This window comes from Saimiri boliviensis, chromosome X, assembly GCF_048565385.1.
Source record: "Saimiri boliviensis isolate mSaiBol1 chromosome X, mSaiBol1.pri, whole genome shotgun sequence".
Lineage (NCBI taxonomy): Eukaryota > Metazoa > Chordata > Mammalia > Primates > Cebidae > Saimiri > Saimiri boliviensis.
Window position 1 is genome coordinate 120,698,004 of NC_133470.1, and position 13,936 is coordinate 120,711,939.

At 33.8% G+C, this 13,936-nt stretch overlaps 1 pseudogene; it reads right to left on the reverse strand.

Annotated features, from left to right (window-relative positions):
- Window positions 1-12,990, reverse strand: part of LOC101048359 (transportin-3-like) — an 87,862-nt pseudogene extending 74,872 nt beyond the window's left edge.
- Window positions 12,991-13,936: the final 946 nt, after the last annotated feature.

A 13,936-nucleotide genomic window follows, 5' to 3' on the forward strand; every position in this document is an offset into this window, starting at 1 on the left:
GAAGAGATTAGAAAGAAGAATATTAGTAGCAATAGTTAGCTGCTTTGGGCAGTATTTGACAAGAAAAAAAGAGAGCTTAGAAAAAGAAACAAAAAGCAGAATAAGAGAATTAGAAATTGGGTTATTACAAATCTGGAAAAAGTGACTACTTCTTAGAAACAATAGGAGATGAAATTAAGAGAGACTTTAAAATATTAAGTCCAAGTGAAACTGATCTTTGAGGCAAATATCAAATTAAAGATAAAACTCTACACCTATAGTTAAATGCTGCAAATGGATTTTGGTGCCTCAAAATGAAGGTCAAATTAGGAGTGTTGTGACCAATAAAACTTTTTCATTGAATAAAATGGCTCAAGGAAAAAAAAAAAGATTAAGAGAATGTGTCTCATGCTGAAACCCTACAGGTTTAAGAAACTGGCCATTGATTCAATAGATATAAATAGAAGCTTTAAAGCCATTAAATGGAGCATTTCTAGAAATTATGTTTTAAGCAGAACTGTTGTTAAGAATTTTGGCAAGTGAAACTGAATAAAGTAAAATAGATAGGAAGCCTACTGAGTTTTTGAGAGAGTTATATTGCCAACTGAAGCTTGCCACTGTGACTATTAAGATTTACAAGGAAATTTGGGTCCCCAGCCATGTACACAGATTACATTAGTTAAGAAATCTGTTCATCCCTTTAGTAGCACATAAACTTGTCATTCAATTCATGTATGACAAATTCTATAGAGTATAAACAGTGACAATAGAGAAGACTGGACTGAGAGGCCTTTCCTAGAGAGCAGGATTATCCCTGTTAATGTCTTGCTTTGGATGATGAAATGTGAATAATCCAAGTTTGTAGTTTTGGGGGTAATCAAGTGGAAAATGCATAAAAGTGCTCAATAAATATTTAGTATTTCATGAACATGGACATAGAAAACAATTTCCAGGCTTTTGATGATTAGTCCCAGGTGAAAAATATATCCTTAGAGATTTTAATTAAAATATGCTGCTTCTGACAATGTACAGATAGTTAATTCAATTCTAACCAGTAGAAATTCTAAGTTTTATTCTAGTAATGGCTTTTCCTTGCATGGAGTTTTTTGACCCCAATTCTAAAAAAAGAGTGCTTGAATTTGAGGTAATGGTGAGAAGACAACCAAACAATAGCTGATTAAAGCATAAAAATCATCTGCTTGGAAGTATTTACAAACTCCTAAAAGAGAAGAGAAATATTAGCTTTAAAGTATTTAGGATTTGAGATGGTATAGAAGATTTGAAGGTGGGTGTACATATACAGCCATTTTTTTCCTTATAGCAGAATTGACAAACTATAAGGTGCATGTCTTATCCATCTCACCTTGTTTCTGTAAATAATGTTTTACTGTAATATATCCACATACATTTGATTATGTATTGTCTGTAGTTGCTATCATGCTTCAATAGCAGAAGTAAGTAGATATGGCAAAGACCTTATGGCCTGCAAAGCTTAAAATATTTACTCATTGACTATCAAAGTATTGGAGGATTGCAGAAGAGGCTGTCTGAAATGCTAGGCAGCACTTCTGAATGATTTTCAGGTTTCAGAAGATAAGGTTTAAAATCCAGCACCCATCAATTTGTAGGCAGGCCATCTCATTTCCTAAAATTAGATTGAGAAAATCTCAAATTGCAAGTACTGACTAGCATTCAGCAGAAGCAAATATATACCCTTTCTGGTGAGAGATTATTTCTGCAAACAATTGTGTGAATACAATGCCTAGAAAAAGATTTAGCTATCACATGCAAAAGAAGACAAAGTTATATGAACAAAAATGAGCAGAAACAACAAACAATAGATACAGACCAAAATGGGCTCCAGAAACAAACTTAAAAATCCATCCAAAGGACTTGATATTAGTGGACATTTTTCGTATCATGAGTTCATCAAGTTTCTTTAAAAGACTTTTAAACAAACTAGTGAGATGATTGGCTAGTAAGAGGAAATGGTGCTTTCTCCATGATATTTTAATATATTGAATAATCGTCTATGTCATACCTATTCATCTCTTTCCTATTTCTGTATTTTTAGAGGTATACAGTATATGTACTTCTCCAAATTAATGTGAACCAGGGATGCTGTTCCCTCTAATTCACTTATTGAGAATCCCTCTAATTCACCGTCAAGAATTCTGACTCTAAAAGTGAATGACTATAGCTTCCAGTGCCTGACCAAATAGCTGGTTTCAGATGGGCCAAAAAGATCAATCATTGTCTTTAAGTAAGCAATCAGAAACAAGCTTTTATTCACATCAAATAAGTGTAGCTAAGTAAAGATACTAATGGAAGCATGAGCATAAAGAAAATGGCCTAAAGGAAATATCATACCTGCTTGACAAGAGAGAAATGTGATTATCTAAAATCACACAGTGTAAAAACTCAATTGTTTTAAAGTGGTCCAAACTACCTATAAATTTGTCAAAGGAAAGTGAGGAGAGTTAAAAATAGCTCTGAAAAGATGCTGATTGTGGGAACTTGCCATAGAGAGGTATGGGGCAAGTGTCAGCCCAAGCCCTGAATACACAGCAAGGTGAGTCCAAGTTTCAGGGCATCAGCCTTAATTTCAAGAAATGCTGTCCCAGAGTGAGGTATACATTCTGCAAGCATGAGACATTTCATCATAATTTTTCTGCATTTTGTGTGTTCTGTCTCTCAGTTGGCACATCAATAGCTCTGACCTTTTAAGGTCATCCTTTATTGAGCCAGAGAAATGAAAGGCCAGGGAAATCTTTGAGGAGCAATGGAGAAGAAAGCAAATGCTTTGCAGATGTCATCCCCTTCCTTCTCTGACAACAGGCATTCTCTTTCAGCCCTGCCAAACAACTTAGGCAAATTCTTAAATCTATGAAAATAGTCAATTGCCATCTACTGTCTCTCTTTCTCTGAATGCTTTCTTGATCTCTCCAATATTCTTTAGATGTTGAAGACTTTACGTAAAAAGTTTGTAACATAAAAACGGAATTAATTGTTATACTCTCAATTACTTAAATTGTCTTAAACACTTGAAGGTCTTGATAATTTGGTCCTGAGCTACACTTTTAAATATATACTGCACTGTTTTTACATTTTCTTCTCAAAATGCACGTTGTCTTACTATCTTCCTGAGGAGAGATCTAAGTTCTCCTTATTATTGACCTTGATGATCATCTTCTTATGTTTTAACTGGTCCTTTTGCTTCATGCTTGGAATTATAAGTAGCATTATCATCCCTGGTACTGCCTTGCTGGTCATATCACTTCAATGTGCTTTGATCTTTGTGTTTCAGTGTATCTTCTGGTAAACATTTATCCTTATATCTGTCCCTTTACCTTATAAGGGAGAGAATATTTTACCCTTAATACAGATATTACTATAAGATACGAGAGATAGTAGAAGTAGAGAATAGTGTTTAAGTGTTTGGATTCTAGAAGGGTTCAAATCCTACCACCAATATTTATTAGCTGACGTCAGGCAATTTATTTTAGTCAGTTTCTGGACAGTTGGATTATTATCAGTTTTTGACTATCATGAAAACCTATTTTAAACATTTACATAAAATCATGGTTTTAATTTATATTTGGAATAAAGAAGTAAACATTGTCTATATTTATAGTATACAATATGCTGTTTAAATGTGTATATAAATTGTGGAATGGCTAAATTTAGCTATTTAACACATGCATTATGTCATGCCGTTTTGTGGTAACAACATTCAAAATCTACTCTCTTAGCAATTTTCAGTTACACAATATATTGTTATTAACTATAGTCATGTTTTACAATAAATCTCTTGAAATTACTTCTTTCTAACTGAAATTTTGTGTCCTTTGACTAATATCTCCCCAATTCTACCAATCCCAGCCCCTGGCAACCACCATTTTACTCTCTGTTTCTATGAGTTCATTTTTAAAATTCCATATATAAGTAAAATCATGTGGTATTTGTCTTTGCATGCCTGGCTTATTTGACTTAATCCAAAATCCTCCTGGTTCATTCATGTTGTTGCAAATGATAGGATTTTCTTATTTTTTGAGGCTGAATAATATTTCATCGTGTATATACCATATATTCATTATGTTAAGTAAAATAAGCTAGGCATGGCAAGACAAGTACAGCATTATTTCACTTGTATGTGGAATCTAAAAGAGTTAACCTCAAAGAAATAGAGAGTAAAATGGTGATTAACAGGGCTGGGGTAAGGAGTGAAGAGATATTGGTCAAAGAATATAAGATTTCAGTTATATAGCAGGAATATGTCTAAGAGATCTATTGTACAACATAGTTACTATAGTTAATAATAATGTATTGTATTCTTGAAAACTGCTAAGAGAGTAGATTTTCAATATTCTCACCAGAAAAAAAAATGTGAAGTAATGCATATGTTAATTAGCTCAATTTAGCCATTCCACAATGTACACTTGATCCTTGAATAACATGAGTTAGAACTGTGAAGGTCCACTTACATGTGACTTTTTTTCAACAAAATGCAGATCAAAAATACATTATTTGTGAGATGCCAAACCCGCATATATGAAGGGCTGAGTTTTCCTGTACACACGTTTTGCAGGGCTGATTATAGGACATGAGTTGTGCAGATTTTGGTATGGGGGATGGTGATGTTTCTGGAACCAATTTCCTGCAAAAACTTAGAGAGGACTGTTGACGTATTTCAAAACAACATATTGTATATGATAAATATTTACAATTTTTATTTGACAATTAAACACTTTTAAAGTTAAAAAAAGGCATTGTGTGAAAAATTCACAACTAACATCATACTCAATGGTAAAAGACTAGAGTTTTTCCCCCTACGATTAGGAACAAGACAAAGATGTTCATTTTTCTGCTTCTATTCAACATTGTACTGGAAGTTCTAGCCAGCACAATCAGGCAAGAAGCAAAAAAAATTAAAATCCAAACTGAAAAAGAAGAAGTAAAATTACCTCTGTTCATAGATGACATGATCTTATATATAGAAAATTCTAAAGAATCCACAAAAAAACGATAAATGCTGATTTAAAAAGTAGCTCTCACCTGGTATGCTTATATTCTTTAAATATTTATATTCCAGAGCTTACATTTGTTACTGATAGTAAGGTTGATCTTATACAAGACAACACTGCCATTTTGGGAACAGAACATGATCTGTGACATTTTAATCTTTGTCTAGCACTTTTCGTCTATGTCTGGTACTGTGACTCCCTGTACCTAGCTTTCAAGTGCTAATTTTTTCTCTTGTTGGGACACATTTGTTAGTTAGTGGAAGATTCCTCCACTGAGGAGCTCTTATGACAGTTCTGAGTTATGGGTAATACTTTTCCTCCCTGACTCTTTATGACTACTTTTAACTCAATCCCTAGATTCTGACTCAGTATTTATCTTTTATTTGGGATCACCAATAGTGCTGTCAGTGTTCTTGAGCAGAATCACTTTCAAGACAAGTCAGTTTTGTTCGCGTCCAGATGATACACAACTGTTCCATGGTGCTTATTTACTTTTGCCTTTATTTATTTAAGTGAAGCTCACTCTAAACACTTTTCCCTTGTCTCCCTCTACTCTTTAACCATAAGCTTATCAGGCCAAATTTTCATTCCTTTAGTCTTTTTTCAAAACTGAATTTTTTTGCCTTCCCTTATGTGACATGGCAATGGGTGCTTTCTATTGGCTGGTCCATTTAAAAAATACCTTATGACCATTTCACAATATCTTTGTATTTTTTGATGTAGCATCTTACTTTGGCATGTTAGGCTGCTTGACCTTTATTTTGTTGTTCTTTTAACTTTTAAGTCTGCTGAAACACCGAACCCACAGAAAAAGTCATATTTAACAGTCTGCTTTGTTAATAAAAATCCTCCCTTGGTATTTCTTTTATCCCCAAATTTTGTTTTCTTTTTGTTATGAATATTGCTTACTTGTTGCCCTGCTTCTCTTATCTTGAATTTGTACAGTCATCACTCTGTATAGCAAACTAAGAAACTTCCTGAAAATTCACCCTTCTCAACAGGTTACAAAGTATTGTAAATAACAATTTCCCCTTGTATAAATAGTTTCTCTCCAGCAATTCTATCTCTATGGTTTTTTAAATTAGAAAATGATAGCATCTGGGCAAAGCATCCCAAAGAAGGCTGTTCCTTTAGAAATATGTCCCAGTTTCTCTGCCTGTTTTCAGTTTACAAATACCTTATCTGACAAATAAAAAACAATTGACAAATTTATCATGTGTGCTATAAAATACCTGTGACCTTTTTGTAAACTGTTGCCATTCCAGAAGCAAAATTAACTTTCATTGTCCTAAAGTCTTTATCAGTCTCTGTGCTAATATCCCCTTATACCAAGTCAATATAAAAAGCTCGTTACACACTGCTGTTAGCATTTTGCTTTGGAGAATCAGGATAAGAAGTGACAATGTGATTTACTTCATGTGGCATAGAAAACTCACTATCGGAGCCAAAATGGAGTCCTCTGTTATTCCCAGTAAATACCATCATCCAAGCTAAATTATGTTACCTGTGAAACTTGAATAAAAACCAAACACTGTCTGATAATTCTCTGGAACTATTTTCTAACTATAAAAAAAAAGAACAGTGTTTCTTTACTTCCACTTTCCTTGTTTCTTTTGCACTGAGTTATCACAGTCAATTTTATGATATACTCTGCCCTTTAGAAATGTGATTTCTATATTTCTTTGTGTCTCCTGAAGGGACTGCTTAATGTGGTTCAAAAAAATAATGTATAAAATGATTAAAGTGATATTCTGTATTATGTACATCATTATAATTCATTTAATGGAAGAAATACACAAAGCTACACCATTAGATATCCTGCACAACATATTCTCACATTTAATGGAAATGGTAAAATTTATGAAGGTTGACAGTGAATTTGTCTTCCACCACACACACACTCAGGCCAAGTAAAAGAAGGGGAAAAAGCAGCAGCAATTTCAGTTTCGAGTGACTGAGAGTGCCTTAGGCATTTTGCTGATCTTTAAGTATACCGTTGGTCAAATAAATCTTTAAGTAGCATGACCAGACTGTACAATAAGCTTTAGCTTTATTCAAAGATTTTCCCAGATTTCTCCCATCATCCATGAATGGCTGTATAACACATCTACAACATGAAAGACGGAACAACATATTTCAAAGCATCACGATGAATTGAATGTTATCTAACCTGGAGGGTTTGAGATAATCTTATCTAATGGTTTCTATGCTTCACTGCACATCAGTATTAGCTGAGGGATCTTTTAAAAATCTGGATGCCTATGCCCATCCCTGTTGACTATGACTCATTTTGGCCAAGGAGGAGGGAGGAGGTTAGGTTAGGACACCACTGCTTTAATATGAACTCTGTTTTAGATTGTGATGAAATGGACCTAGAAAGAGGACTCTACATACCAAAAGTCACAGTAGCAATGCTTACACTCCTAGCTACGAACCTGGTCCTGTGTGTCTCAATATTTTTGGTACCACGTCTTTTTCTGAAAATTATTAGGAAGTAACAACTATAATCAATAATAACTAACATTTCAAGATAAACTAAGTAAATTAATGTGAGTATAATGTTACAGGAAACGTTATTTTGATATCAAAAATAGTTTTCTTTGAAAATATAATGTAAATTGGTCCATATAGGCTTTCTTATCACAGCACTCCTATAATAGATATTGGGGAAGATTACTTTCACAATAAAGCTTGCTGCTGTACATTTCTTTCTCTTTCTCCTAACAAAAATACAGTAGGTGAACTAATTCTACTTCTCAGTTTATTGTGCACATTTATCATTAGTTCATTGGAATGCCTTATCATGTTATTTGTTCATTTATTTATTCTCTTTTATCTTCCCCTAAATTCCTATTATCCCCATAGGCAGCCACTGGTTAAATTATGTCTTTTATAAGAATGTTTTCAACAGTCTTTTAACTTTGTATGTAGTGTCCAGAAATAATTAATTTTGAGTTGATTTTAGCAATTTGCTGCCTTATAGTTTATGATTTTGAGATTGTATTTCAGACTACCTTTCCTGCTCCTAGGTGACAAGGATGTTTTTAAAGATGTTTTTCGAGTAAATACACAGTTAACTTTGATATTATCATCCTCAATAGGTACAACTTTATATTAAGTGTTAAGCAGAAATCTAGTTTCATTTATTTCAATTCAGTTAGCCAGTTTCCCCAATATCATGTATTAAAAATAATTCATCCTTTCTTCATTGGTTTTATAGTGTTCCCATTATCTTATAATTTTACACACACACACACACACACACACACACACACACACACACCCCACATCACACCAGTCTGCCCCTGAGTGTTCAACTCTTTTCCATTGGTAGTTTTTCCCCTTTGGTGAATACCACAGAAAATTTTTTTAAATTACTGAGGTTTTAAAATATGTATTTATATCAGGCAAGGCATATCTTCCTTCATTAATTTTTAAGATCCAGATAAAGGTCTTTATTCCTCCATATAAATTTTGTCTTAAGTTTTTCAGGTTGCTCAAAAAAATCCAACCAAAAATTTAAAGTGAATTTCTTTAAATTTATAGATCAATTTATAGATATTGTGATTATTATAATATCAAATCATCCCATTGAAGAACATGGGATACCTCTTTTATTTATTTAATTTATTTTTAACTTGTATTAAGTTCAGGGGCACAAGCGCAGGTTTGCTACATAGGTAAACTTGTGTCACAGAGGTTTGTTGTCTGGACCATTTTATCAACCAGGTATTAAGCCTAGCAGCCATTAGTTGTTTTTCCTGATCTTCTTCCTCCTCCCACCCTCCACCATCCAAAAGGCCCCAGTGCGTGTCATTCCCCTCTATGTGTCTATGTTTTCTCATCATTTAGCTTCTCACTTATAAGTGAGAGCTAAAGTGGCTCTTTTACTAATTTAAATTAATAAAACGCATGTGGCTCTTTTATTAATTTAAATCGTTTTCTGTGTCCTTTACTATAATTCTGGAGTTTTCATGAGAGAGGTCTTTTACATTCTTTTTAAATTCCTAAATACTTAACTATTTTTGTTGCTATCACAAATTCATTTTACTTGAGTTATATATCCTAGTTGCTTATTTCTATTATAAAAATATTATTGATTTTGTAGGTTGCTCTTAAAATCGGAAATCTTTTTTTCTATACTCTCATTAGTTCTAACAGTACTTTATTAATTCTGTATTCTTTCTCCATTTATTTCTACAATACACAAATATTCCTTTTCTTTTCTTTTTTTTTTTTTTTTTTTTTTTTTTTTTTTTTTTTTTTGAGACGGAGTTTCGCTCTTGTTACCCAGGCTGGAGTGCAATGGCACGATCTCGGCTCACCGCAACCTCCGCCTCCTGTGTTCAGGCAATTCTCCTGCCTCAGCCTCCTGAGTAGCTGGGATTACAGGCACGTGCCACCATGCCCAGCTAATTTTTTTGTATTTTTAGTAGAGACGGGGTTTCACCATGTTGACCAGGATGGTCTCGATCTCTTGACCTCGTGATCCACCCGCCTCGGCCTCCCAAAGTGCTGGGATTACAGGCTTGAGCCACTGCGCCCGGTCAAATATTCCTTTTCTTAAGAGAAATAATATGCTCATCACTCATAGATATTTCTCCTTCCTAGGGCAAAATATTAGATTTGTAGAGGTTTTATTTATTAATTATTTAAATATATTCATTGAGCAGTTATTGTACTCCAGAAGCTATGAAGAGAATACAATGGTGAGCATGACTAACATTGTTGCTCTCCTAATGAGCATACAACTTAGTGGGGAAAGCATCAGGAAAGCAATTACAATACAGTAGGTTTTACTAACATAAAGGAAGTAAGGGTTCTATAATGGCATATCACAAGGACAAGTAACTTAGCTTAAGAAATTTCAGCTAACATATGATGGTTGAATAATTATTATCTAGCCACAGATGAAGGAAAGGAGTATTCCATGCAATATAAATTTCCAGGAGCATGGAATTTATAGCAACTGAGTGAATTTTCTTATGGCTGCAGTGCAGGCTGTGAAAGGAGATTTGCACAGGATAAAGTTGATGTGATAAGAAGGGGCCAGATCATTACCTAGTCAGTGTCTAGTAAGGATTTTTGTCTTGAGGACAAGAAAGACCTGTCGAAATACTTTTGGCAAAGAATTGACATGATTACATTTATAATTTGATATTTGAATTATTCTCATTTAGAGGTAAAGTACACAATGTGACCTGCAGCAACTCTCCTTTCTGCAACAATTTTTCAGTTAAGAATATAAGGATTATGGTGTTTGCCTAAGCCTGTATAACAGAATGATTAAACAAAAATTAAATCTTATTACATCATAAAACAAGATGAACAAATACAGAATGTTTTCAGGGTTAGTAAATTCAGTAGCTTAACAACTTCAAGGTCTATGTTAGCTTCTTTGCCAATTTTTAAAAATTTTTAACTTTTGTGGGTACATGGGTGTATATATTTATGAGGTATAGGAGATATTTTGATACAGGCATGCAATGCATAATCATATCAAGGTAAATGGGGTATTTGATATCTTAAGCATTTATCCCTTGTGTTATAGACAATCCAATTATATTCTTTTAGTTATTTTTAAATGTGCTATTGTCACCTTGTTATGCTATCAAATACTAGGTATTATTCATTCTTTCTAACTACTTTTTTCAACCCATTAATCACCCTCACCTCCTTCCCCCAACTGCCCACTACTTTTGCCAACCTCTGGTAATCATACTTCTACTCTCTATCACCATGTGTTCAATTGCATTGAATCTGCAGATTGCTTTGAGTAGTATAAACATTTTTAAAATATTTATTCCTCTAATTTATAGACATGGAATATATTTCTTTTTTATGTTCTCTTAAATTTCTTTCATCAGTGTTTTATAATTTTCATTAGAGAGATATTTTGCTATGTTGGTTAAATTAATTCTGAGGTATTTAATTTTATGTGTCACTATTATAAATGGAATTAATTTTAAATTTCTTTTTTCAGATTGTTCACTATTGGCATATAAAAATGTACTGGATTTATATGTTGATTTTGTAACTTTCAACTTTACTGAATTTGTTTATAGGTGCTGATAGTTTTTTGGTGGCGTCTTTGTGGCTTTCCAAATACAAAAGCATATCATCTGCAAACAAGGTAATTTGACTTCTTCCTTTCCGATTGGATGCGTTTGATATTTTTCTCTTGTCTGATTGCTCTAGCATCGACTTGCAGTACTATGCTGAGTAAGAGTGGTGGCAGTGGATGTCCTTGTTGTTTTTCAGATCGTAAATGAAAAGCTTTCGGTTTTTCCCCATTCAATATGATACTTGCTATGGATCTGTTATATATATCGTTTATTATATTGAGGTATGTTCCTTCTGCATCCAGTTTTTTGAGGGTTTTTGCCATGAATCAATGTTGAATTTAATCAAAGGCTTTTTAAGCATCAATGTAAATGATCATATAGTTTTTGTCCTCCATTCTGTTGTTATGATGTATCACATTGGTTGATTTGCATATATTGAATTATCATTGCATCACTGGGATAAATCCCATTTGGTCATAATGGATGATCTTTTTAATGTATTGTTGAATCTTGTTTGCTAGTATTTTGTTGAGGAGTTTTCCATCAATATTCATCAGAGATATTGGCTTGTAGTTTTGTTGTTGTTATTTTTGATGTGTCTTTGCCTGGTTTTGGTATCAGGGTAATACTGGCCTTGTAGAATGAGTTTGAAAGTATTCCCTTCTCCTTTGGTTTTTGAAATAGTCTGAAATTTTGTTGTTTCTAAATTTACAGGATGAGTGAGGCACGCACAATATTGTTCAAAAGCAGAGTCTCTCCTCAAGAGAGTATTTTTTATTAGGGATGAAAATCATTTGAGACGCTCCTTTAGAGACATCACCTAGTGACATCATTTCATTGCATAGTCTTGGATCATGTAGCCATTCAGTGAACGACCAACCAAATAATGACCATGATCATCATAGATCAAACTTCAACCTCTGGGACCATAGAGGGAGGCATGTAGGCCATCTTATCTGAGCACAAAATCCAGAACTCTATCAGCAATAAAGAAATGAAGTAGGGGTGGATTTTGGGTAGGCAAAGAACAGCGTCAGCTGTACTGTACAGTGGCCAGAAAGACTTTATGAAGTCTAGCCCATGCTGTTCCTCTGTCCTCATATTCTTCCCTTATTCATTGTAGCAAGTATGTTATCATCCACACAAATTACCTTTTGTTAGGTAATTACCTTTTGAGTTAGGAATAGAAAACTCAAGGTGGGGGCTGTTTCATCATGCCCTTTCTAAAACTCCTTACTGTATTAATCTCATTCACTTTCTCTTTCATTCTAACTTAATATCTTATATTGGTAGAAGGTGTTGCTTATGTCAATGCCTTCTCATATAGTACCGCATCTGATTTTTCACAAGCAGTATAAGGTAGGCAGAGGAGCACAGTGTAGTCATCTCTATTCAGCATCATCCAAATGCCTTCTGGATCAAAAGTTACCTCACTCAACCAGGAGTCCTCAGATAATGGTTTATGAATTATTTCAATGTATCTACTATAAACTGTGATCATACTCTTATTTCTCTCATTTGAGAAACACTGTACAAAGTAATAACAGGGTATGATTTGATCAAAGAGCTAAAGGAAAGTGCAGAAAAAAAAATAAATTAAGTTGAGAGGGAAATATAAGCCAAATCATACCTGCATCTCAGTGCCCTGACTGTAAGAAATCTGAGCCCACAGTCCAGTTAAGCCAGCTATTTGCATAAACCTCAGCAGGATACTCCAGAATGGCTTTCCACCTGCTCCAAAATATTGACAAATGGAATTCTTTTGAAACAGGCAAACCAGGCTGCATTGGAATTAGGCTTCAGAGGATCACTCATGCCTAGCTAGTTTGCAGGATAATGACAATAAGCCCAGATGGTCTGCATACTGTGTTGTCTATATTGTACTGGATGGCTGTGGATGCTGCTACTAAAATATCCGTCATAACGTCCATTTTCATTATGTAATTTCCCCCACTAAAAAGCAAAAACAGAAACCAACAAATCCCCCTCCTGACTAAAAGCTAACTAAAATCAGATACTAAAATTAACATTATCTTTTATCATGAGTTATATATTTTTGTTTACCTCTTATTACCTCTAATATGCTTAAAGGATCAGACTTGCAAAGTCATTTTAATTCAAACATACTATCAGAAAGAAAATTTTCTTTATTTAAATGTCTGTGCTTAAATGTTTATGTCTAAACATTTGTGCAGAATATTTGCATTTTAATCGTCACATGAAGCAAATTATTTTTGCTGTTTAATTTTATCTGGATGACAGCATGGCTAGTAGCGCATTCATGTGGCTATAATTTACCCCAATCAGAAAGATGCAGTTAATAGAGTGACTCTTATGTCCTGCTTATGTGCTTACTAATATGCTGCTTTGTGCCTCCCTTGAGCCTCACCCACAAATCCCACTTCCATCTCTACACATATTGTCTACAATATATTTGAACAAAAAACTAACATACATTTTCCCTTTACTACTGGAGCAAGTGTTTTGAATTCTTTGATTTCAGAAAATTCATTTATTTTCCTAAAATGAAAAAGATGGCCTTCAGTTATTTGAAGACCTATCTTTTAAGGAGTGGAGTACATAAAAGGAAAATATTCAGTGGAATAGAATACTCCTTACAGACTGGACCCATGATTGGGTTCTACTACTTACTATCTGATTTTGGGAGAGCTACTAAACTGACTTAAATTTTAGCTTACTCAGCAGTAAAATGAAGATACTCGTATTTCTCTAAAAGGTTCAGTAACTGAATACTTATGAAGCATGTGTCACTGTGCTGGACACATAGTGAGTCAGAATCATTGTTTATCCAGCTTATTATAAAACAAAACAAAACACTCAAAAGCCCTAAATGGTAAAAATTATGCA